At 44.5% G+C, this 25,382-nt stretch overlaps 1 long non-coding RNA gene across 1 annotated transcript; it reads left to right on the top strand.

Moving 5' to 3' along the window:
- Positions 1-16,521: 16,521 nt before the first annotated feature.
- Positions 16,522-19,923, top strand: LOC113903519. The gene is made up of 2 exons (XR_003514163.1): positions 16,522-16,676; positions 19,319-19,923. It is a non-coding gene; the product is annotated as an uncharacterized LOC113903519 (long non-coding RNA).
- The last annotated feature ends 5,459 nt before the right edge of the window (positions 19,924-25,382 follow it).

Here is a 25,382-nt window from a genome sequence, read left to right as displayed (position 1 = left end):
ATAGGGAATGATAGAGCCCGTTAAAGTTATTGTTCGAGTTTGTTCTGTCCATCATCTTTCCTTTCTTCCCCTTCTGCTCTTTATGTCCTTCTTCTTTCTATCATATATTTACAAAAGTCACTGGTTTGAAAATTCCATTTAGAGATCAATACCAGCATTCATAAGTCAAGCAAGATGAAACTATACATCCCAGTTAGCTATTTTCCAGAATTAGAATCTTCTTTTTTATAAGGAATCTATTTCTTAACAGTTATTGTATGATTTTAAGTCTGGAAGGCAATCAAATAAAGAAAATGGAAAAAAATACTTAGTAATAATTCTCTGTAAATTAGAAATTCATAAGACATAGTTAATGTTAATAGAATTCAGTTAAGATATGTTCTCTTCTTAATTTTTTGGGACACCTGTGAATTCACTGCCAAACTGTTATTTATAACTTGCTTGTGTTCTATTCTCCCATCTTATCCCCTTACTTCCTCACCCACCCAAATCATCACTATCCTGAATTTTGTGTTAATTCTTCTCTTGACATTTTAGTTTGTAGTTTTATCAAGTACCTTCATATGTTTAAAGAATGTATTGTTTGTCTCGTTTATTGTTTCCTTTGCTGATTTTTGTTTTTATTTTCGCTACCCTAGGAGGTGGGTCAAAAAGATCTTGCTGTGGTTTATGTCAAAGAATGTTTTTTTCCTGTGTTTTTCTCTAAGAGTTTGTGCCTTGTCTTACATTTAGGTCTTTAATCCATTTTGAGTTTATTTTTGTGTATAGTGTTAGGTAGTGTTCTAATTTCATTCTTTTATATAATCCTCAGAATGGGAGAAAATATTTGCAAATTAAGCATCAGACAAAGGATTAATCTCCAAAACATACAAACAGCTCATGGAGCTCAATATATATTAAAAAACAAACAACCCAATCAAAAAATGGGCAGAAGACCTAAATAAACATCTCTCCAAGGAGGACATACAGGTGACCAAGAAGCACGTGAAAAGATGCTCAACATCACTAATTATTAGAAAAATGCAAATCAAAACTACCATGAAGTATCACCTCATACCAGTCAGAACGACCATCATCAAAAAATTTACAAACTATAAATGCTGAAAAGAGTGTGGAGAAAAGGGAACCCTCTTACAGTGTTAGTGGGAATGTAAATTGATATAGCAACTGAAGAGAACAGCGTGGAGGTTACTTAAAAAACTAAACCTAGAACTACTGTGTGTGGGGTGTGTGTGGGGGGGGCGGGCGTCTGCTCAGTCGTGTCTGACTCTTTGTGACCCCATGGACTGTAGCCCACCAGGCTCCTCTGTCCATGGACTTTTCCAGGCAAGAGTACTGGAGCGGGTTGCCATCTTCTACTCCAGGGGATCTTCCCAATCCAGGGACTGAAACTACATCTCTTGCATCTCCTGCACTGGCCGGTAGATTCTTTACCACTCTACCACCTGGGAGGCCTGGAGCTACTACATGACCCAGTAATCCCACTCCTGGGCATATACCCTGAAAAAAACAATTCAAAAGGACACATGTATCCCTATATTCACTGCAGCACTATTTACAATAGCCAGAACATGGAAACAACCTAAATGTCCAGCAACAGATGAATGGAAAAAAAAGATATGGTACATATATACTATGGAATATTACTTAGCCACTAAAATGAAATAGGTTCATTTGTAGAGATGTAAATGGACCTAGAGTCTGTCATACAGAGTGAAGTAAGTCAGAAAGAAAAAAACAAATATTGTATGTTAAAAAACATATGTGAAATCTAGAAAAATGGTACAGATGAACCTCTTTCCAGGCAGGAATAGAGATGCAGTCATGGAGAACGGACATGTGGGCACAGCAGGGAAGGGGAGCGTGGGACAAACTGGGAGGTTAGGACTGACATACATACACTGCCCTGTGTTCAGCAGGGACGCTGCTGTATAGCACAGGGAGCTCAGCTCAGTGCTCTGTGATGGCCTGGAGGGCTGGGATGGGGGATGGGTGGGAGGGAGGCCCGACAGGGAGCGGGGGTATATGTGTGAGTATGGCTGATTCACTTCTTTGTCCAGCAGAAACTAATGTAACACTGTAAAAGCAATTGTATCCCAATAGAAAATTTAAAAAATAAAGTACATTGTAAATTTTCAGAGCACTCTGTTATAGAAATGGTCAAAGGACAGTGAAAAATCCATTAGAAGTTGAAGACATTTGAGCTGAGTTTTCAGAAACCATCTACTTATAAAACATGGATTAGAAACATGCTCTCTAAATTAGAAAAACAATCTTATCTGAAAGTAAAAAAAAAAAAAAAAACCAAAGAAACCAAAAAAAAAGAATAAAAAACCACCACCACCAAAAATCAATGTATTGTTTAGTTTCACTCATTGTTGAACTTTATAAAAAGGATATGTAATGTTCTGAAACTTGCTTTCCAGTTGTTGCAAAGATAAATTACAGTCTGTTGACTCTCGGCCCTGCCTTGTGTGTGTGTGCTAAGTTGCTTCAGTCATATCTGACTTTTTGAGACACTATGGACTGTAGGCCTCCAGACTCCTCTATCCATGGGATTATCCAGGCAAGAATACTGGAGTGTGTTGCCTGCCTTTCTCCTGGAGATCTTCCTGAACCAGGGATCGAACCTGTGTCTCTTTATCTCCTGCATAGGCAGGTGGGTTCTTTACCACTAGCACCGCCTGGGAAACCCCAGCCCTGTCTTCCTTATGGACAAACTGGAGGTTCTTTCTGACTTCAGTGGAGAGGGCAAGACAGGGCAGGACTAGCTGTCATTGTCTTTATGTGCATGTGTCTGTGTGTGTTTCTAATTTTTAAATTAATTTTATATTGGAATATAGTATTGGATGAACAATGTTATGTTAGTTTCAGGTGTAAAGCAAAGTGATTCAGTTATACATATACTTGTATCTATTCTTTTTCAAATTATTTTACCATTTAGGCTATTACAGAGTATTGAGCAGAGTTCCCTGTGCTGTACAGTAGGTCCGTGTTGGTTATCTGTTTTAAATATAGCATTATGTACATATCAATCTCAAACTCCCAATCTATCCCTCTGGTAACTGCTCTCTAAGTCTGTGAGTCTGTTTCTATTTTGTAAATAAGTTCATTTGTATCTTTTTTTTTTTAGATTCTGCATGTAAACAATACCATATTAATCTTTGTCTGCCTTACTTCACTTAGTGTGATAATCTCCAGGTCCATCCATGTCGCACATGGCATTAGTTCATTCTGTTTTGTGGCTGAGTAGTATTCCGTTGTACATATGTACCACATCTTTATCCATTTATCTGTCGATGGGCACTTAGGTTACTTCCACATGGTGCTATCACTGGCCTTTCATCTGGGCGGTGTTCCCATTTCAAGGGACTTACTCTGCATTCTAGCTCCCCCAGGAATATCATGAGCTGTCTTAAAATGAGATCCGATTCTCTGCCATTAGAGAAAACTAATTCAAAGAAAACTAATATTCTTGAATAAATTCAACCCAGTACTCTGAGTATTGTTTCAATGTTTGCTGAAAATTCTCTTGTTAAAAGAGTCTCCTTTAATCTCCTAATGGTAACACATCCACAGGTGACATGCCTGATCTCTCCAGGCTCTGAGGTCTCCCCATTGTACATGGGCTCAGGGAGGTAGAATTTTGACAAAAACTCTGGGGTTGGCAGAGGAGGAACCATAGATTTTTCTCTTTGGAAAGATCACAATATTTTTCTGTAGGGAAAATGTCTTCTTAGCCCTGTTGTTGTTCATTAGCTAAGTTGTGTCCAACTCTTTGTGACCATGGACTGCAGCATGCCAGGCTTCCCTGTCCTTCTCCATCTCCCGGAGTTTGCTCAAACTCATGTCCATTGAGTTGGTGATGCTTTTCAACCATCTCGATGTCCTCTATCATCCCCTTCTCCTCCCGCCTTCAATCTTTCCCAGCACCAGGGTCTTTTCCAATGAGTTAGTTTCAGCTTCAGCATCAGTCCTGTTAATGAATATTCATGGTTGACTTCTAGGATTGGCTGGTTTGATCTCCTTGTAGTCCAAGGGACTCTCCAGAGTCTTCTCCAGCTTCACAATTCGAAAGCATCAGTTTTTCAGCACTCAGCCTTCTTTATGGTACAACTCCATGACTCCTGGAAAAACCATAGCCCTTAGCCTTTACCCTTGAGAATAAAAGGCAACGCTCGTTAAGTAGCTTGAGTATCAGTGAATTCTCCATACAGTAGGTCCCCTATATACAAACCTTCAAGTAGTGAACTTTCAAAGATGGCAAACATGTCACATGTCCAGTCACGTTAAGTTAGCTCACGGTCCGGCACACTGTCACCCATGTGCCTCCTCTACAAGTGGCTGTGCTTTTGTGGGCTTTACTGTGCAGTACTGTATAGAGAGGAGTATCTTTATTTCAAGCCCAGGATGTACCCAGACATCACTGGATCATTTTTTCAAAAGAGCAGACAGAACTGAATCCAGCACAGAATCAGAACCTGTGCCATCCACATCAGACATGAGTGAAATGGCAACTTTCCCTCCATCTCCCATTGCTGACGATCCTTCAGCTCTACCATCTTCCACCTCCCCTCCCTCTGCCAGTCAGTAACTCTTCTTGCCTGTTCACTTGATGCCTGTGTGCCAGCTGTTGTACTAGGGGCTGTACTTTTCAAGGTACTGCACTGTAAGATTAAAAATGTTTTCTTTGTGTTTGTTTTTGTGTTTTTTATGTTATTATTTGTGTGTAAAGTGTCATAAACCTGTTACAATCCAGTACTATACAGCCAATTGTGTTAGTTGGGTGCCTGGGGCTAACTTTGTTGGACTTACGAGCAAATTGGACTTACAGACATGCTCTTGGAATGGAACTCATTCATCTGTCGGGAATGTACTGTATTTGACTTAATTCCCCAGGGGTCAGAGGAACACTGCTGCTACTGCTGCTAAGTCGCTTCAGTCGAGTCCGACTCTGTGTGACCCCATAGATGGCAGCCCACCAGGCTCCCCCATCCCTGGGATTGTCCAGGCAAGAACACTGGAGTGGGTTGCCATTTCCTTCTCCAAGGCATGAAAGTGAAAAGTGAAAGTGAAGTTGGGACTGATTTCCGCCTGAGTGAGTCTCAACCCCTGCCACAGCCACTGCTAACAGTAAACATTTATTGAGTGTTTACCTGCATTCAGAGCTTCCCTGGTGGCTCAGATGGTAAAGTGTCTGCCTGCAATGCGGGAGACCTGGGTTCGATCCCTGGGTTGGGAAGATCTCCTGGAGAAGGAAATGGCAACCCACTCCAGTATTCTTGCCTGGAGAATCCCACGGACGGAGGAGCATGGTAGGCTATAGTCCATGGGGTCGCAAAAAGTCGGACACGACTGAGCTTACCTGCATTCATGAGTATTCAGGGTTTCTGTGTTCACGACAACCATATGAAGTAGTTGTATTCATCTTCGTCCCACAGAGGGAGAGGTCAGGGTCAGGCAGTTTGTCAGGAAGGACTCCGACTCCCACCTTTAGGGAAACCGTCGACACTCCCCACCTCCACCTGACAGTTTGTCACAGTTGGACTCAGCCTGTGAACAAACTGCAGAACCAGGGAGCCTTGGCAGCATCTCCTGGGTGGAGGGTGGTGGTTGGGGTCGGGGGGTGGGTAGGGAGAGGGATGGCAGGGTGGTTGGATGCTGCTGCCAGCAGGTTATCAGATGCCAGACTGACCCCTGAGTCCCTGGCCCCACCCCTCTTTGAAAGGTGAAAAGGGTGTCAGTGACCAACATTGTTTTAACTAAAAAAAAATTGAGGGGACTTTCCCGTCAGTCCAAGGGGTTAAGACTCTGCTTCCAGTGCAGGGGCCACAGATTCTATCCCTGGTTGAGGAATTAACATCCCGCATGCTGCAACCAAAAAAATTTAAAAATTAAACATTAAAAAAAATATATTTGTAACCTTTTTTCAACCAAGCTCTGGGCCTCACAAGCTTGTTCCTTGGGGAGGAGGTAATGACAGAGCAGGAGGAAAAGGTTCAGATAACAGTAGTCACTTGGCATTGGCCCTGAATGGCTCCAGCAGTTTCTGAAGTCTTCACTGTCTGGCCCTTCCCCCTCGAGGTCCCAGTCTAATCAGCCCGATGAAAGGTGACTGGCCATCCTGTGCCTTCCCCTAAAGGCATAAGTGCAGCGCCACCCCTCCTCCCACGCCCCACCTCCGGCCCAAGAGACTGAATAACAGCCGCGTAAGCACCTGTCCAGAGGCTACCCATCATCCTAATGTTTGATTCGCTGTCACTCACTTGCTCGCAAACCTGCTGTGTCATTTGAGGGCTTCCTTAGCACTAAGCAGATTTACCGCAAGGCAGTCATCACAAGAGAGAAAATGAACCTCTCCTGGCTGAAAAGCACAGAGGAAACCGTGTCCCCACCCCCCACCCCTTTCCCGGTTTCTTCCTTCTTTTTATTGTCTGTTAGGTATTGTTCACTGTGAATAAGATTTCCTGCAGCAACTGGCCTCCAGAGGCCAGGTCTCCACTTAGAACCTGTTTACCTTAGAGGGTGTAACATTTTGACTCAATTTCACAGCTCTTAGCATCCAGCCCTAGTTCTCTCTGAAATGTGCATTTGACTTTGTGGCTGTAGGAAGGTCCTTTTATGACCAAGCAAGACTCTGCAGCTGGTGAGTGCAGAGACCAGGAGTTCTGTGGGTGGGGGGGGGCTTTCTCTTTCTGTTTACCAGCATCATCATCCTGAGTTTATTAAGGTCTGTCTGTACATGACACTACCCCGGATGTTACCTTTACCTGCCACCTATGAAGAGGTGTCCAGGTCTCTCCTCTGGGATCCTCTAATTTGTAAACCATTTGCTGAAGATAATAACACAGAAATCTGCCAACAAGCGATGGTTAAGGAATGGTTGATAGACATTGTTGAACTAATTGAGTGTTCTGGAAAATAAATTTGGCATGACCATCAGAAAAAAATTTTCAAAGAATTGGAGTTCCAGACATAGCAAAAGTGTGCCAGAGATCATGCACCTATTCGTTGATGAAATCAGGAAACATTTGCAGAGCCTGTAAAAGCAGCTTTTTTTTTTTTTTTCCCCCACAAGAGCGTAGTTGCAGAGTGAGCTGACAGCGAGGTCAGTGATTGCTCAGAGCTTAAGGATGACCATCAAGGAATAACTGATGAGGGAGACATTTGGGGAAGTTTGGAGAAATGTGATCAGTCACCTTAGAATTTATAATTGCCAAGAACAGGATGTGGTATGTAAGCCATTCCAGGAAATGGGACTGGAGTCAGAGCCTGGGCTGACCATCGGACCAGGGCAGGTATCCAGGGGTCCCAGGGGAAGAAAGACTGCAGGAAGAAGCAGTCAGGGCTGCAAGGGAGCATCTCACGAGGAGAAAGAAACCTGAATTGTTAGGGAACCCCTCCATGAGCCAGGCTCCATCCACATCCTGAGAATGGGAGTGGCGGGCAGTCAGGGCCACAGTCCCGGGTGAGCAGAGACACTTGGACAGGTTACAGGACAGAAATACAGGTACAAGGGAAACTTGGGCTAGGGGGTGGGTGTCACCAGGTAAAGCGACTGGTTGCAGGATGGCCAGGGAGTAAATGCAGTCTAGAAAGGGGCCTGAGGGGGCAGACACAGGAGCTACGATGAACACACTTCCTCTCCAGAACACCAATGGCTCAGCCTGACCCAGAGTAGAGGCTGTGCTGTGTCATGCTGCTGCCTGAACTTCTCCCAACTGGGCCTGCAGGAGCTTTTTGGGCGGGAACTTCGCTGCTGAAACCAGCAGCAGGAAGGGCAGGAAGTCAGGCGAATCACAAGAGAAGAAAGAACACTTGTCACAGGAGAACTGCCCCTCTATCCCCAGCCTCCAATACCATAAACAATCCCCTGGGCTCATCTGAGAAAGAGTGGAGCCATAATAAAGTCCCCAGCACACAGACTCAGGCGAGGTCACCAGAGCCTAGAAATAAGAAAGTGCTCAGAGAATGATGGAGAAATGTCAGAATGACACAGGGGGCAACCTTCAGTGGCTCCCACTGGCCAGATCTGGGATATTTTGATCATCAAGATACATAATGACATTAACAGATTATAACTCAGTGAGTGAAATAAGAAGGTGTGAGTCCACACTCACGTAAGTAAACGATCTCAGGACGAGGAAAAGCCCTCCTTACCATAAAGTGCTGACTCATCGATGCAAAATGAATGATCAGATCAGATCAGATCAGTCGCTCAGTCGTGTCCGACTCTTTGCGACCCCATGCATCGAAGCATGCCAGGCCTCCCTGTCCCTTGATGGGTTTAGAAAAATCACAATTTGCCAACACTCACAGTAATGATTTATTCAGGGGAGGATCATCCATGAAAGCTTAGGAAGTGGTTAAAGTTTGAGGCTGAGATTTACATAATCTAAAAATATCTCCCCACAAATACCTTATTAATTACTAAAGGGAAAAGTGACATCTTTCCAGAGGAAAACCTGACGGACTCCATGTTAACCAAGGCACGGGAGTGAACACACCCCGAATCCAATAAAACAGAAAATCCTTCAAACCATATCCAGGCAAACCACTGTCATCCCCACCGCGGGGTCGCCAGCCCCCTCATCATTGTGCCCCTGCCTCCCCTTGTCCACACAGAGGTCACCGTCAGCACGGTAGCCTGAGGGGTCCTGTTAAAATGGGACTGTCCTGATGGCATCACTTGTCTGAGCAAACCTTCTCACACCCTCGTCTTGCTCACAATCAAAGCCCATGTCCCCACAGTGGACCGAGGGTCAGGTCTTGTGTCTCAGCCTCCCACTGCTGCTGTCCCTGCCTCCTCCAGGCTCAGCAGCCGGCTGTCCCTTTAGCGCATCAGGCACATCCCCATCTCAGGGTCTGGCCCTTTCTGCTCCTTCCCCTTCAACAGTCTTCCTCCAGATTCCTGTTGAGGCTGCTCCTTCATTTCCTTCAAGGTGTGGCTCAGCCCAAACCTCTTTCAACACTGCTTTCCCTGGAAACTATTTAGAATGGCATCTTCCCTGCTTCCCACCTGGGCAGTCCTGCAGTCTCCCTTGCTTTCCCTCCTGTGTATCTGCAGACACTTTCTAATGTACCAAGTGATTAGTTATGTATTTCTGTTAACTCTCTCATACTAGTGTTTTAAAATAATCATATTTATTTATTACTTTTGCTCTTCTGGGTCTTAACACTGCTGTGAGAGCTACTCTCTAGTTGAAATGCGTGAGCTTCTCACTGTGGGGGCTTCTCCTGTTTCAGAGCACAGGCTGTAGGGGGCACGGGCGTCAGCAGTTGTGGCTCTCAGGCTCTAGAGCACAGGCTCAATAGTTGTGGTTTTGCTTCTTGGCATATGGGATCTTCCCAGACCAGGGATCGACCCTGTGTCCCCTGCACTACAAAGCAGATTCTTTACCAATGAGCCACCAGGGAAGCCCTCCCACATTAGCATTTGAGCTGGGAGAAATATATTCTGAGAAACTAGAACACAGTGAACATTTAATCCACACTTGCTGAAATATTGAATGATTATGTACCTACCATAGGCCTCACCAGGACTGTGCGTGTCCATAGCATGGGATACAAGATAACAAAAACTGAACAAAACCAAATAAAAAACATTTGCCTTGGTCTCTAGCTCTTCAGAAGCTGAAGATTTCATTAGAGAAGTGGAGCAAATACAGACTAGCATCAGCGCGGCATCAGGTGTGAAGTTCTTGGTCCCTTGTGCCCGTGTGAGCTGGGTTCCAGGAAGGGAGTGTCCCAGGGGCTGGTATTCTAGAGGGGGCAGGGGGACTGTTTGGGGGAGAGTCAGAAAGAGGGACACCCCAGACACAAGGAGACATGCTGAGATGCTTCTTCCAGAGCCTATATGGGGGTTGGAGAGAGAAGGCCATGGGGGATGCAGGCACTGAGTGGCAGAGCGAGAATGAGGCCAGGCTGCAGAGGGACTGCGGCTTCCAGGGCTCTTCACTCCCAGCCCTGCCCAGCTCAGCCCATCCTGCCTGTCCTGGGCCAGGCTAGCTTGTTAGTTTGCATCTCCTGGGAGCACACCTGAGACAAGACTGAGGCACGTGCTGCCTTCCTGGGAATAATCCCACGGGCAGTGAGGCAGGGAGAAGGAAGCTGATGCTGGTACCCAAATGAGCAGGCACCACAGGGCACCACTGTAGCCACAGGGCCAAGCCTGCTGGGGAACAGGGCTCCGGGGATTCTCTCTCCGTTGTTCCTGTGCAGATGCTGATGGGATGCAAGAGCATCACCTCCCCCAGAACTTCCAGCACTGCCCCCAGTAGAGCCCAAGACAGCCACCCCCAGAGAGCTGTAGGGTATGGGGGCCCGGGGATGGGGGAGCAGCAGCAGGGACCAAGGAGCTGGAGGAGGTGCCAGAGCATTGGCTCATGTAGTCCATGCATTTTACAGTAAGGAGATACATAGGTTGTAGGCACCGTGGCAGGGCTTTTTTGAAAAATAGAGGGTAATAATTCTCCATGCATCACCACAGTGCCTAGCCCAATTCAGAATTTCTGTGAACCTGGTCCCTGATACTCTATAAAGACAAGGAAAGAGCTGGCCCATCTAGTAATGCAGATGGATGGGACTCGACCATCCTCCTGTCTAAAGACTGTAAATAAGAATCAATATCACGGAGCCTGGAAAAAGCATTCTCCCCCGTGATGACTGACTGGGGCGAATAAATGAAGCACTAGTCACCCCACAATTCATTCACAAGGGCAGTGGCACTTGTAATTAGCATTCAAATTTCAATTCCATAATTTTCAGGTAAAAATCTAGAGCCAAACCCACATGTCTCCTGGCTGACTGTCCTTGTTGTTCAGTTCCTCAGTCGTGTCTGACTCTTTGTGACCCCGTGGACTGCAGCACGCCAGGCTTCCATGTCCCTCACCGTCTCTTGGAGTTAGCACAAACTCATGTCCACGGAGTCAGTGATGCCATCCAACTATCTCATCTGTACTGGCTGACAGTACATTTTCTTTTTTTTTTTAATTAAAAAAACTCATTTCTTTACTTAGTTTTGGCTGCACTGGATCTTCGTTGCTGCACGCAGGCTTCCTCTAGCTCTCTGGTTGGCTACTCTCCAGCGGCAGTGTGGTGGCTTCTCTTGCTGTGGAGCAGGAGCTCTAGAGCTTGTGGGTTCAGAAGTTGCGGCCCACAGGCTAAGTTGCCCTGAAGCATGTGGGGTCTTCCCAGATCAGGGATTGAACTTGAGTCTCCTGCATTGGCAGGCAGATTCTTATCTACTGGACCACCAGGGAAACCCCTGACATTTTCAGGAGGATAAAAGAAGATCACAAGGCTCCAGGAAGCTTGGTGCTTGAAGGGAAACTGGGAATCTCAGTGCGGAGGGGAGGAGAGGGCTCTGAGGGCTCTCAGTGTCCTGGCTGGTAGACTCTGGGGGCAAGAGCTTTGACCTCATGAGAACCAGGTCTCCAAGGGACGAACAGTCAGCATAGCAGCCTTACCAGCTGAGAGGGAAACGTCCTTGAACTCGGGAGGTCTGTCCAAACCATTTCTATCAGGAGCGGCCCCACCTTCCACCTGCTGGTAACTGGAGAAGACTGAGGCCCTGCTGGTAAGTTCTGGAGGATTTTTCTGGATTCCTGGACCTGCCAGGAATGTGACTTTGAGGGGCAGCCAGCAAGGCCTGCAGCGTGGGAGGCTGAGGCATTTCAGCAGCTGCTTGGGGGCGGTGGCACATTTTCATTGTCTCAGGGCAATTACCTTGGAGTTTAGTTCCCCTCTAACCTTTATGGTCCTGTTTGGGAATTGGGCGAATGAGTCAATGGCTGTGAGGAGGGAGGAGCCACAGTTTTGTCTTTTTCTTCAGGGATGCTCAGCCAGGTCCTGCCCAGGGAGCACCCTCCTGTCTTTGGAGCTCTGTGCCCAGGGTGCCCAGAAGGAAACCCTCTACTCCTTCCCCACAGCTATGGGCACAAGATGAGTTCCCTGAAGGGAATGGCGCAGCGATGCCTGGTGGTGTGCATCAGCTGGCCTCTGCACCCCATCCTGGGCTGTGACTTGAGGCCTCCAGAGGCGCCTCCCCTCCAGGCAAAGGCACCCCCACACACACCGACCCCCAACACCGCAGGACCTGGTCTGGACTCTCCCACACTCTGCTGGCCTCCTTGGTCTTGTTACTGTCTGCCTCGGAACCTTGTCTTCCCTTCTTCAGCCTTTCCATTCATATTCAGATAAACACCCCCTCACTGGTCCTCATGGAAGCTGGTTCTATGGGGAAGGACAGGGAGGCACAAAGAGGGTTGCAGGTTGGTGGTGGACACACAGCTGGTGAATGCAAGTGATCAGATTGAGAGTCAAGGCTGCTGACTCCAGTCCTACTGCTCTTCCTGTTTCAAGGGTCCTTCCCACAGCCTCCCACTTAAAACGGCTCTCACATATGTATTAGGGAAGGGATGGGCATTCCCCGCATGCATCCCTGTGTGGGCTCTGTTACCTGAGGACAGTTCTCAAGACGTGCGGGAGGGTGGGGTGGGCAGTTGGAGGGGCATTCACAGGTGGGAAAGATGATGAAGACAGCAGTAAACAGCAGCATCACTGACCAAGCACCCATCAAAAAGTTCAGCGAATTATATGCATATTTTTCAGATTAATCCTTTGAACAACTCTATGGTTTGAGTAATACAATTGTCCCCATTTACAGGTGAAGAAGCTGAGGCATACTTAAATACCACGCCCTGGGTCCCCAAGTGATCAACCAGGGCCGCACACCTCCAGGCCCTGCTACTCCCGAGTCAATGCTCTCCTGAGTACTGTGAGATGCTGGGCACTGACCTCATACGTTCACCCACTGACGCAGCCTCACAGTCATTCAGTGGACTCTGTGCTGTTTCTTCCCCATTTTACGGGCACAGAGTCTAAATAACTTGCCCAAGCATGCAAGCCACCAGAGCGAGCTGCACTCTCAGGGTCATGATCTAACCACTCACATTTGTTGCTCTGCTGCAGATGTAGTGAGTCATATGCCTCCTTTCATCCTCAAGGTCAAGGGTGAAGGTGGATCTGGTTCAATCGATGCCCTGTTCAGAAACGAGGTCCTATTTGGATTATTGATGATAATGATTTAAGGCAGAGGGTTTGCTTGGCAGGGATTTGAAAGAGCCTTTGCTTGGTCCAGCCTTCGGATGCTCTGAGAAGCACTGTGCTTCTGGAACTGTGTGGGAGGGGGCTTCACAGGGGCCTGCTGTTACCACCTTTAAAGAAAAGGTGAAAATGGAAGAGAAAAATTTACCCGCCTCTATTTCTCTAAGGGGCTTCCTAGGTGGCTCAGTGGCAAAGTCTCCTGCCCAGCAGGAGACTAGGGTTCGATCGTGGGTTGGGAAGATCCCCTGGAGAAGGAAATGGCAACCCACTCCAGTATTCTTGCCTTGGAAATCCCATGGACAGAGAAGCCTTGTGGGCTATAGTCCTTGGGGTTGCAAAAGAGTCAGGCACAACTTATTGACTTAACAACAACAGAGTTTTCTAAGAGTGTTTATTTCCATGTGGTTATTTAGTCACTCAGTCATGTCCAACTCTGTGACCGCATGGACTGTAGCCCAATAGGCTCCTCTGTCCATGGATTCTCCAGGCAAGAACACTGGAGTGGGTTGCCATTCCCTTCTCTAGGGGATCTTCCCAACCCAGGGATTGAACCCAGGTCTCCTGCACTGCAGGCAGATTCTTTACTGAGTCACCAGAGAAGCCCAATATTTCCATGTTCCAGTTAACAGAGTTGGCATTGGGTCAGTCCAATCGTTACACACTGATTATTGGGTCAGGGCTGCTTTCAAAGGGTGGTTTTGGACCTGAGCTGTTCCTTCCACAGTGGGGAAGCAGTGCTGCTCTCCCTTGGTACAAAACTCTCCTGAAAAATAGACAGTGGTTTTCACAGAAATCAGAACGTTCTCCAACAGCATCAATAATTAACTTCTATTCCTCACCCTCATCCCCCAAGGAGGATGCTTTTAAGGGAAGATTGTCCAAAGAAAACATAGATCCAGGTGGTGGTGACATCACAGGAGTCCAGGATCTCCCTGGAGAAGATGCCCCTTGAGGTTAAAAAGACATTAGTCAGGTAGACCCACTCTCAGGATCACACCTATCAATATTTGATAAGAGCTAAAGCTGAGAAGTGCAAATCGACGAAAAGCTCATCTTGCTTGCTCACTGCCAAAACAGTGCAGAGGGCTACGGCCACACTGGATACACCTAGTCAGGGGTTCATCCATCCAGTCTTATCCTCAGTCAAGAGACTTGTTTAGCTACACATAAGATGCTCTTCTATGTGCTGGAGCTGTATCGAGGAACAAGACAAAAACCCGTCATGACGGTATTTATAGTTTTGTGAGTGAGAAAAAATAATATATTTTATATATATCAGTTCAGTTCAGTTCAGTCGCTCAGTCGTGTCCGACTCTTTGTGACCCCATGAACCGCAGCATGCCAGGCCTCCCTGTCCATCACCAACTCTCGGAGTCCACCCAAACCCATGTCCATTGAGTCGGTGATGCCATCCAACCATCTCATCCTCGGTCGTCCCCTTCTCCTCCCACCTTCAATCTTGATCAGCATCAGGGTCTTTTCCAATGAGTCAGCTCTTCATAATCCGGTGGCTAAAGGATTGGAGTTTTAGCTTCAACATCAGTCCTTCCAATGAACACCCAGGACTGATCTCCTTTAGGACGGACTGGTTGGATCTCCTCGCAGTCCAAGGGACTCTCAAGAGTCTTCTCCAACACCACAGTTCAAAAGCATCAATTATTCTGCCCTCAACTTTCTTTATAGTCCAACTCTCACATCCATACATGACCACTGGAAAAACCAGTGGTTTCCTTGACTAGACAGACCTTTGTTGGCAAAGTAATGTCTCTGCTTTCTAATATGCTGTCTAGGTTGGTCATAACTTTCCTTCCAAGGAGTAAGCGTCTTTTGATTTCATGGCTGCAATCACCACCTGCTATTTATATGTATATGTCACATACATATGACATGGCTCAGATGGTAAAGAATCTGCCTGCAATGCAGGAGACCCCAGGTCGATCCCTGGGTTGGGAAGATCCCCTGGAGAAGGGAATGGCTACCCACTCCAGTCTTCTTGCCTGTAGAATTCCATGGGATCACAAAGAGTCAGACACAACTGAGCAGCTAACACTTTCAATCTATTATATAATAGTATATACTGTAATATTATACATAATTTAATGATAGTAATATTAAATGTTTATTAAATAATCAAATTATTAACTATCAAATCTAAACTTAATGTAAATATTAATACATATATATGTGAAATCTCAGATAGTGATAAGTGTTATGAAAAAAATATAGCATGGAATAAAGCAGCTAGGGGTGAGCCAGGGGTATTATTATTTGTGGATGCTGTCGGGGAGGCCACTGTGATAAGGTGACATCTGAGCAGAGACCTCAGGGAAGAAGGGGAGGGTTGTGCTGCTCTAGAGGAAGAACTCTCCAGGCAGATACTCCAGGGGCAGAGTCTCTCTGTGTGTGTCTGAGGAGCCTCAAGAAGGCCCTGAGGCTAGCGCAGAGGGAGCAGGAAAGAAGTGTCAGCAGGTGAGGCCAGGGAGGTGACCAGCCCCTGTATGGCATGCTGTGGACCACTGTCAGGACCTTGGCTTGTATCTGGAGTGAGCTGAGATGCTTTGGCTGGTTATTACCTGAGGGGTGACAGGACCCTGTCTACTGAAAACAAAACAACACAGGGGCACTCTGATTGCTGAGTAGAAAACAGACCCAGGGCAGCTAAACAGAGCTGAGAGACTGTTTCAGGACACTTGCTGATAATTCAGGCCAGAGGTGATGCCAGATGCTGCTGACAGGCCAAGTCCCATGCAACCAAGAACTGACCACTGGATTCGGCCATGGGGAAGCTCTGGTGACATAATCAAGGGCGGTTTCAGGGGCGAGGATGCAGGGCTGACCCCAAGCAGTTCAAGAGAAGATGGGAGAAGAGGAACATGGCAGTAACAGAAGAGGGGATATGGGGCCAAAAGAGGATACTAGGGGGTGGTGGTGAATAGCAGGCTCTTCAGGTGCTGAGCACAGGATCCCATGAAGAGTGACTTCATGGGAACAAAAGGAAACAGAAGCTGGAGAGATGAAATGGGGCTCTGTTCCTCTGAATGGGCAGAGCTTAGATAGACACTCCTAGAGATAGTTTGCAGATATGGGAGAGAAGTCAGTGTAGACGAGTGGGTGGGTAGGTGAGATGGTAGGGTGTAAGGAAGCCCTCTTCTGACTGTCTACTTTTTCACTGGAATAGAAAGGTCACATTCACACAAAATTAGCAAAGGGTGAATTTGGAGATTTGGAGAAAGAGGATCTGATGATTTCCAGAGAAGAGCGGGTTTCCCTGATAGCTCAGATGGTAAAGAATTCACCTACAATGTGGGAGACCTGAGTTCGATCCCTGGGTTGGGAAGACCCCCTGGAGAAAGGAATAGCTACCCACTCCAGTATTTTGGCCTGGAGAATTCCGTGGACTGTATAGTTTATGGGGTCGCAAAGAATCAACACAACTGAGCGACTTTCACTTTCACTTTCAGAGAGAAAAGAGGTTGTGAAACTTTCTCCTAGGAGACCAAGAGGGTGAAGGAATCATGGAATCCTCCTGGGGATTTGCAGGCACACAGAGATACTTCCTGAGTCTCAAGGTTGGTTGTGTGTTTTTTCTCCACCCACATTCAGTCCCGAGGTTCAAGTACAAAAGGCGGAGGGTTGGATTCAATGAGAGTTGGGATTTTTCTCAGGGGAGCAGGACGTATGGAGTGAGATCATAGGTTATAGGATCAATGGACTGTAGGACTTAGTGGGGTCAAAGCATTGCTAGAATTGAGTACTAGAGGGTATAAACTGTAAAGATAGGAGAGTGGGTTGCCTGGAGGCAAACTGGACTTCATTTGCCACTGGAGGGAAGATATGCTGGTTTCCTATTGCTGCTGTCATAGGTTATCACAATTTATTGGCTTAGTCACTTCTTCAGTCATGTCCGACTCTGTGTAACCCCATAGATGGCAGCCCACCAGGCTCTCCTGTCCCTGGGATTCTCCAGGCAAGAACACTGGAGTGGGTTGCCATTTCCTTCTCCGATTTATTGGCTTAAAATAATACAAATGAGGGACTTCCCTGGTGTTTCAGTGATTAAGAATCCACCTGCCAATGCAGGAGACATAGGTTCGATCCCTGGTCAGGTAACTAACATCCCACATACCACAGGACAACTAAGCCCTCACACCACAACTAGAGAATCCCACATCACATAACAATGATCCCGCATACTGCAAATAAGAACCGATGCAGCCAAATAGATAAATAAATATTTGAAAAAATAAAACAATACAAATGTATTATTTTATCATTCTTAGAGGTCAGCATTCTGAAGTGGGTCTCAGTGGGCTGAAGGCACTATGTTGGCTGGACTGTGTTCCTTTCTGGAGGCTCCAGGGGTGAGTCCACACCTCGGCCTTTTCTAGCCCACAGAGATCACCCACATTCCTCAGCTCTTGGTCCTCTTCCTTCATCTTCAAAGCCAGCAACAGTGGGTCACGTTCCTCTCACATAGCATCATTCTGACATCCTCTTCGTCTTCCCTTTTCCACATTAAAGGGTTCTTGTGGTTGTCGGAGGCCCATCTGGGTAATGCAGGATACTCTCTCTGTGAGGTCAGCTGGTTAATAACCTTAATCCCTCTTTGCCATCTAATGCGCCTTATTCACAGATTCTAGGAATCAGAGCATAGATATCTTTTGGTGTGTGTGTGGGGGGGTGGGGGGTTGTCATTATTCTACCTTCACAGGAGCAGTGTAGACAAGATAAAGACAAAGTCTAGGTATGACCATGGGAGTGAGGGCATGAGTGGGGGAAAAGGTCACATCATTGGAGGAGAGAAGGTTCAGGAAATGAGAGGCTAGGCTGTTGCAAGGAGTGTCTGAGAGAATACTGAACACACTCAGAATTAGAATGGGAATAGTATTAGAGAGAATGAGAGTTAATAAGGAAATAAAAACCATTAATGAATGGAGAGTGAATTAATGAATGCTTCACCTGGTGAATTGCTTCATATCGAGTTTCCTCTCTGGCATGCCAGCCTCCTCTCTGTATCAAGGGAAAAATATTTTCCAAGCTCTGCTTCTTTGGAAGAAGTTCCATAAAAGCTAAATGAATGAGAGAGATTTTCATGAATGCAGAATTCCCATATTCCATGTCTCAAGGGAGCTCTTATAATTGTATTGTTTTGTATTTTTCAAAATGTTTAAACATCTATTATCTTCATATGTGCTCAACTGTAAGATGGAAACAGACAAACCATGTTGTTCCTCTTTCTTAGTTTGGAAAAGAAGAGATTGATTTATAGCAAATAAGTGGAAACATTAAACTGACCCTGTGCCCATTCAGTTACTGAGCTGAGTTACTGAATATATTGCAAAAAATACAATAAAATGTATCATCTAGTTTCTGTCCTCCAAGAGGTGGAACTCTCAGGTTAAAAATCCCTTGGAGAATCTGATGAAAGATAATTTTTTTGCCCCTAAAAAGGCACATACACACCAAATTTTAGAAAATTTCATGACATCCCCAGTTTCCCTGTAGTCCTAAGGGGTCTATGCATCCCAGGATAAAAACCTCTTGTCTAAATGCTGGAGTAAAACCATACTCAGTAGAAATGGAGTTAACAACAGTAAGTCATAAAGGAAGGTATGATAAGGCACCAAATGAGTGGTACAGAAAGCAGGAGTTGTGAGTCCTGAAACCAATGCATTGCTGAACTGGGGAATAATTAAAGAAAGACTGCATGGGATCATAAAGAATTGAGATGATTACATGAAAAGAGGAGAGACAGAATTTTAGGCAGAAAGAGGGAAAGGAGAGAAATTGGAAATAGTTTAGAATGCTTGGGGGACTGTCAATAGACCAGTCTGACTATCTGTGAAATGGGAGCAAAATGACTTCTATGGTGTATTTGTGAAAGAGAAATAAAATTCTTGGTGGAAGGAGCCCCCTAAACATTATTAATATGGTAGATGGATTTGTTTTGGGATAAATTAATGTTTTCATTGATTCTGTAGGGATTTCTAAATGTGTGCTAAACACTTTTACAAGGTCTCTTATCTTTAAAAGAAAACAGAAAAAAGTAACCTTCTCTTAATCCAAGTGAGAAGGTTCTCCTAAGATCATATATAAGAACTCCTTGAATGTTACACTTTTTCCTATGACTTTCATGCATCTTTTAAATGTTCTTATCTTTATCTGAAAAACTGATTTATGAATACTAACAAAGGCCTTTGTTTTTAACCAGGGTAAACAATGCTTTCGTTGCTTCAAGAGTTGGGGTAAGATCCGAAGCTCATCTTTTGTTCCTCTTTCCCCCAACCTTCTTTTGCTTTCTACTAGATAGGAGGTGCCATGTAGTCAGGGAGGAAGTAAAGTGGTCAGTGCATTCTGACTACTTTAAAGAGAGAGTCAAATCTTTGACGAACACAATATCAAATGCAAAACAGATGGACAATGGTTAATAATTCTATCTAGAGCTCTGAGTTGCTGCACTGGAATCCAGATTGGAGGCATCACAGGGAAGAATCCTCTACAGGATTCATCAAGGGACTGAACTACACTAAAATGAGATCCAGTTTCGGAATGTGGAAACTATGGCGAAATCCCCTAAAAGCAGGTTTTTCTGAGCTAAATTCCCCTCTAGCAGTATAGCCATTGAGAGTAATTACAAGCATCAAAGAATCATAGAATGTTAGGACTGGAATGGATCTCAGTGTCCTCCAGTCTGACTCCATAACTGATGCTTGAGTTTCCTGTCTGACATGCCAGCCTCCTCTCTGAATAGACATCTGGAAAAGGGCTAAGTCAGTGGTGTGCTGGGAAATGCTTACCAACTGGATCCCCAAAGGGGAAAAAAAAAAAAAAAAGACCATGACTTGTAGCTTTGCCAGTTTCCATGGTGTAAATACTCCCTCTATGACCTATTCAAGCTTCCAACATGGCATCACCATTATATTTCCACCATACACATATGATAGAAATAACCTCAGGAACATAGGTAATAGTAAAACATAGTAAAATAATCAGGAGGAAGTGATAAACTTGGAATAATTTTACCTTTAAAAAGTATAATTATAATGTTATAAGATTTAACTTATAATAATGTAATAATTTGGCCCTTGGAGCCAGAACAAACTGGCTCCTTTGCACCACTGATAAGAGTCCTTAAAAAGGATGGACTTCACCCTCCCGAGGAAGGCTGTCAGCTGGTTCTGATCCATGACAACTCCCCACTGTCACTGCCCTGCATTCTCTTTTTGGCCTGTCTTCTCTGCCTCACTTCCATTTCTCTATAGTTGCTTCTAACAACCAACACCACTCAGAAAAATAAACTCCAGCTGGATTAGTGATCTAAATGCAAAAATGTAACTCTTAAAGAATTAGGAGGTAGTTGGATGTTTTTATAAACTTGGGGCAGGACAGACATCTTAAACATGGTATAGAATTGAGAAACTATGAAAAAAAGATGAACAGACTTGATTTAATAATTTAAGACCTTTGTATAAGAAAATATATCATTACTCAAAAGTTCAAGGAAAATCATAGAATGGGAGAAAATAAATGTAAGTACTATATCTAGCAGGTTTGTAGCCGTACCTGATATAAAAGCACTTAGAAACTAATTAGAAAAGATACATGCATACCCATGTAAATTACAGCATTATTCACAATAGCCAAGATATGGAAACAACATAAGTGCCCATCAAATAATGAATGGATACAGAAGATAGGGTGTACATATACAATGGAGTACTACTCAACCATGGTGCTTCCCAGATGGTCAGTGGTAAAGAATCCACCTGCCAGTGCAGGAGATGCAAAAGACAAGGGTTCACTTTCTGGGTCAGGAAGATCCCCTGGAGGAGGAAATGGCAACCCACTCCAGTATTCTTGCCTGGAAAATTGCATGGACAGAGGATCCTGGCAGGCTACAGTCCATGTGGTTGCAAAGAGTCGGACACTGAGTAAGCACACACACACATACACAGCTACTCAACCATAAAAAAGATAAAATCTGACATTTGCCAAGAAACACAGATGGACCTTGATGGTACTATGCTAAGTGAAATAAGTAGACAAAGTAAGACAAATACCATATGATTTCACTCATAGGTCAAATTTAAAAAACAAAGAAAATAAGTAAAGAAATCAAACCAAACAAAAACAAAAGGTTGATACAGAGAACAGAGTAATGGTTACCAGCAGGGAAGGGGTGGTGTAAGGGGGTTAGGATGGAAAAATGGATAAATGCGGTCATTCATATGGTAATGGCTGGACACTAAAATTTTGGTCATGAGCTTGCTGTAAGGTACACAGAAGAGGAAATATGATGTTGTACACGTGAAACTTATGTAATGTTGTAAAGCAATGTTACCTCAATAGAAAATTAATTAAAAGCTCTTAGAAATCAAAAGGAAGACAAAAATACAATTAAAAAATGAGTCAAGGAAATGAACAAGTAGAAATCACAATAAAATGATGAGATAACCTTTTCACCTCACAGATTAGTAAACATTAAAATGTTTGATAACCTCAGTGTGGGGGAAGCCATGGTAAACAGACATTTACACACTGTTGATCAGAGTGTAAATCAATGCAATCAACTTGAAGAGGGGAAAACAGTAACATCTAAAACAGAAAAATAAGTATAAAAATATATATCCCTTGACACAACAGTTTTGTTACGAATTAATTTAAAATTTTAAGATTGAGCTAAGGTCTGTGTATAAAATCTTTTTTTCACAGCATGGTGGTATATTCATAATATTGGAAACAATAAATGTTCTTTAATAGGAGACTTGGGCTTCTCTGGTGGCTTAGACAGTAAAGAATCTACCTACAATGAGGGAGACCTGTGGTCGATCCCTGGGTCAGGAAGATCCCCTAAAGAAGGAAATGGCAACCCACTCCAGTATTCTTGCCTGGAGAAATCCCATGGGCAGAGGAACCTGGCAGGCTACAAGTCCATGGGGTCACAAAGAGTCAGACATGACTGAGCAACTGGAAAGTGGTTAGAAAACTATGGGATTGCCATAGAATATAAGGCCATTAAACTGTTATTTAAAGATCTGCATGTGCAAATAAAACTGGTTTCCAAGACTATGTCATTAAGTGGAAAAAAGATGCCAGGCATAGTGTTTAGAATTACTCCACTTATGTAAATTTAAAAGGATATGTGTAGATATTTGTATAATCATGTGTTTTATCTGGAAAGAAATAAAGGGTACTGTCAACAGGCATTACTGTTGGGTAGAGAGACTAGAAGTTTAAAGAGGAACGATGTTAACCTTTCATTTTCTATCTCTATATATTTAAAAAACACCAGGTTCATGCTTCACCTTTACTTAGAGAATAAACTCTTTTTTTCCCCCCAGAAATAAATGAGTATCTTAGTTCTGACTCTCCAGAAACAGACACCAGGACAAAGACTTGAGTGTGAGGGTTCATTTGGGAGTTGAACTTGAGAAACCTGAGTAGGGGATGGAGGAAGGGAGCCAGGAAAGGGAAGGCTGTCAATCAAGAGTGTGCTGTCAATCAAGTTACCACTGAGAGCAAAGGAATGGCTGAGATCCAGTGAAAAACTCAAAACACAGAGTTAACCCTTCAACGGGTGCATGTCCATTAACTCCTGTGGGTCACTGATTGAAATCTGCTTTGGGGTATTCGTTCCATCGCTTACACAAAGACAGAGAAGCTCTGGTGGCCCTGGGAAGCCTCAGGCAGAGGTGGGGCAGCCTGCCTGGTGATGGTGAGTGGAGGGATATGAGTGAGGCACTGGCTACCTCTGCTGCAGAGACCACAGCCACAGGACCAGATCCTAATACATCAATTTGTTGTTGCTTAGTCGCTCAGTCATGTCCAACTTTTACCCATAGAATGTAACCCTCCAGCCTCCTCTGTCCATGGGATTTCCCAGGCAGGAATACTGGAACTGGTTGCCATTTCCTTCTCCAGGGGATCTTCCCAACCCAGAGATCAAACCCACGTCCCCTGTATTGGCAGGCAGATTCTTTACCACTGAGCCACCGGAGAAGCCCAGTACATCATCAGTATATGCATATTTGCTGACTTAGGAATTTTGTCTAGAATCTCCCTCCTAATACGTAGTAATCTACCTCAGCCTGATTGAAAATATAGGGAGACAGATTTTTATTATAGAATTTTGATTTTTTTTTTAATTGAAGTATAGTTGATTTATAATGTGTTAATTTCCGCTATACAGCCAAGTGATTCAGTTATTTCTTTCTAAAATATTCTCTTCCATTGTGGTTTATCACAGGATACTGAATATAGTTCCCTGTGTTATACAGTAGGATTTTGTTGTTTATCCATTCTATATATACTAACTTGCATCTTCTGACCCCAAACTCCGACTCCGTCCCTCCCCCAGCCCCTCCCCCTTGGCCACAAGAAGTCTATTCTCTATGTCTGAGTCAGTTTCTGTTTCATAGAGTTCCTTTGTGTAATATTTTAGGTTCCACATAAAAGTGATATCATATAGTATGTCTTTCTCTTTATGACTTACTTCACTTAGTATGATAATCTGAGTACATCAATGATGCCACGAGTGGCATTGTTTTATTGTTTTTTGTGGCTGAGTAGTATTCCATTGTGTATATGCACCACATCTTTATCTATTCCTCTGTTGATGGACATTTAGGTTGTTTCCATGTCTTGGCTATTGTGAATAGTGCTTCTATGAACATTGGGGTGCATGTAACATTTTGAATTATAGTTCTCTCCAGTATATGTCCAAAAGTGGGATTGCTAAATCATATAGTAACTCTAGTTTTCTGAGGAACCTCCATACTATTCTCCATAGTGGCTGCAGCAACTTATGTTCCCACCAACAGTGTAGAAGGATTTCCTTTTCTCCACACCCTCTCCAGCATTTATTATTTGTAAACAGAATTATTTTCAATATAGTAGAACCAAAACAAAACCCCAACATGAATGTGAAGCAATAGGGGATGAATTGAATGCATTATGGTGTATCCTCTGTAAGAAGCCAAGAGTAAAAGTGAGATATATCTTGTTAATTTTCATGACAAAAATCTCTGAGACACATCACAATATCTGTATAATAATATCTGTAGCAGGATCTCATTTTTGTAAAGGAAAAAACAAGCAGGTAAAAACACAAAGTCCCAATCCTATGTGTATGCATTTATGTGTACACATAAAAAGGTCAGGAAAAGTAAACAAATTGCAAGAGTGAATGGGGTTTAAAGTATACGTTGTTGTATATTTGAATGCATTGTTATATGTTTTAATTTTCTGTAAAACCCACATTATATTAAAAAGGGGGGCTAGAAATAGTGTATATTTTATAGATCATTGCAGAGACTAACTGAGGTAATACATGTAAAATGCCTAGCACAAAGGCCCACGTATAGTCAATCTTCAATAAATGATTGGTGTCAAAGGAGATGACTTTTCCAGGCTGGAGAAACCTTGGGTGCAAAGTGAGTCAGACATTCTCCACCTCCTCCCACCTCTCTTTATTGGCCCATCATTTGGAACTGCCATCAAGAGCCTCCTGCCAGCCAGGCACTGAGGATGCTTCAGGGAAGAGGACTAAGCTCTACCTTCGCAGACTCACATTCTAATAATCAAATAAACGTGCATCAGCTACGTGGTAACTGATGCTCTGGAAGAAGATAAAGTAGGCAGAGCAGGTAGGGGTATCCGGGGTTGAGCTGCTATTGTTTACAGATGGTCTCTTATGAAGTGGTGTTTGAGACTTTGAAGATGTCAAAGGAGAAAGCTTTGACTATCTGAGGAAGATCCCCTGGAGGAGGAAATGGCAACCCACTCCAGTATTCTTGCTGGGAAAATCCCATGGACAGAGGAGACTGGTGAGCTGCAGTCCATGGCGTCACAAAGAATCAGACACGACTGAGTGACTGAGCATGAGCATGTGCGTGTGCTCACACACACATACACACACACACACCTGAGGAATAAGCTATCTGAGAATAGGGAAGAGCAAGTGCAAAGCCCTGAGGCAGCTGTACTTGGCCAATTTGAGGATGAGCCAGGACACTGGTGTGGCTGGAGCAGAGTGGGCCCAGGGGAGAGGGGAGAGGTAGGCAGGGAGGTCTCACAGGTGGAAGGTTCTAGAGTGTGTGGATCTGGATGGACTTGTGGCAAGGCAGGGTATTTCCACAGAATGAGATGTAAAATGATTGGGGGGTGGGGTGGGGGTTAAGCTTGCCTTGATGTTTTCACATCACTGGTCGTAGTGCACAAAATGGATTGGGAGAGGGGCAGGTGGGCAAGGAAGATGGGACAATGGTCCTGCTTTA

The sequence above is a fragment of the Bos indicus x Bos taurus genome, chromosome 13 (genome assembly GCF_003369695.1).
Source record: "Bos indicus x Bos taurus breed Angus x Brahman F1 hybrid chromosome 13, Bos_hybrid_MaternalHap_v2.0, whole genome shotgun sequence".
Lineage (NCBI taxonomy): Eukaryota > Metazoa > Chordata > Mammalia > Artiodactyla > Bovidae > Bos > Bos indicus x Bos taurus.
This window is presented reverse-complemented; position numbering and strand designations above follow the sequence as displayed.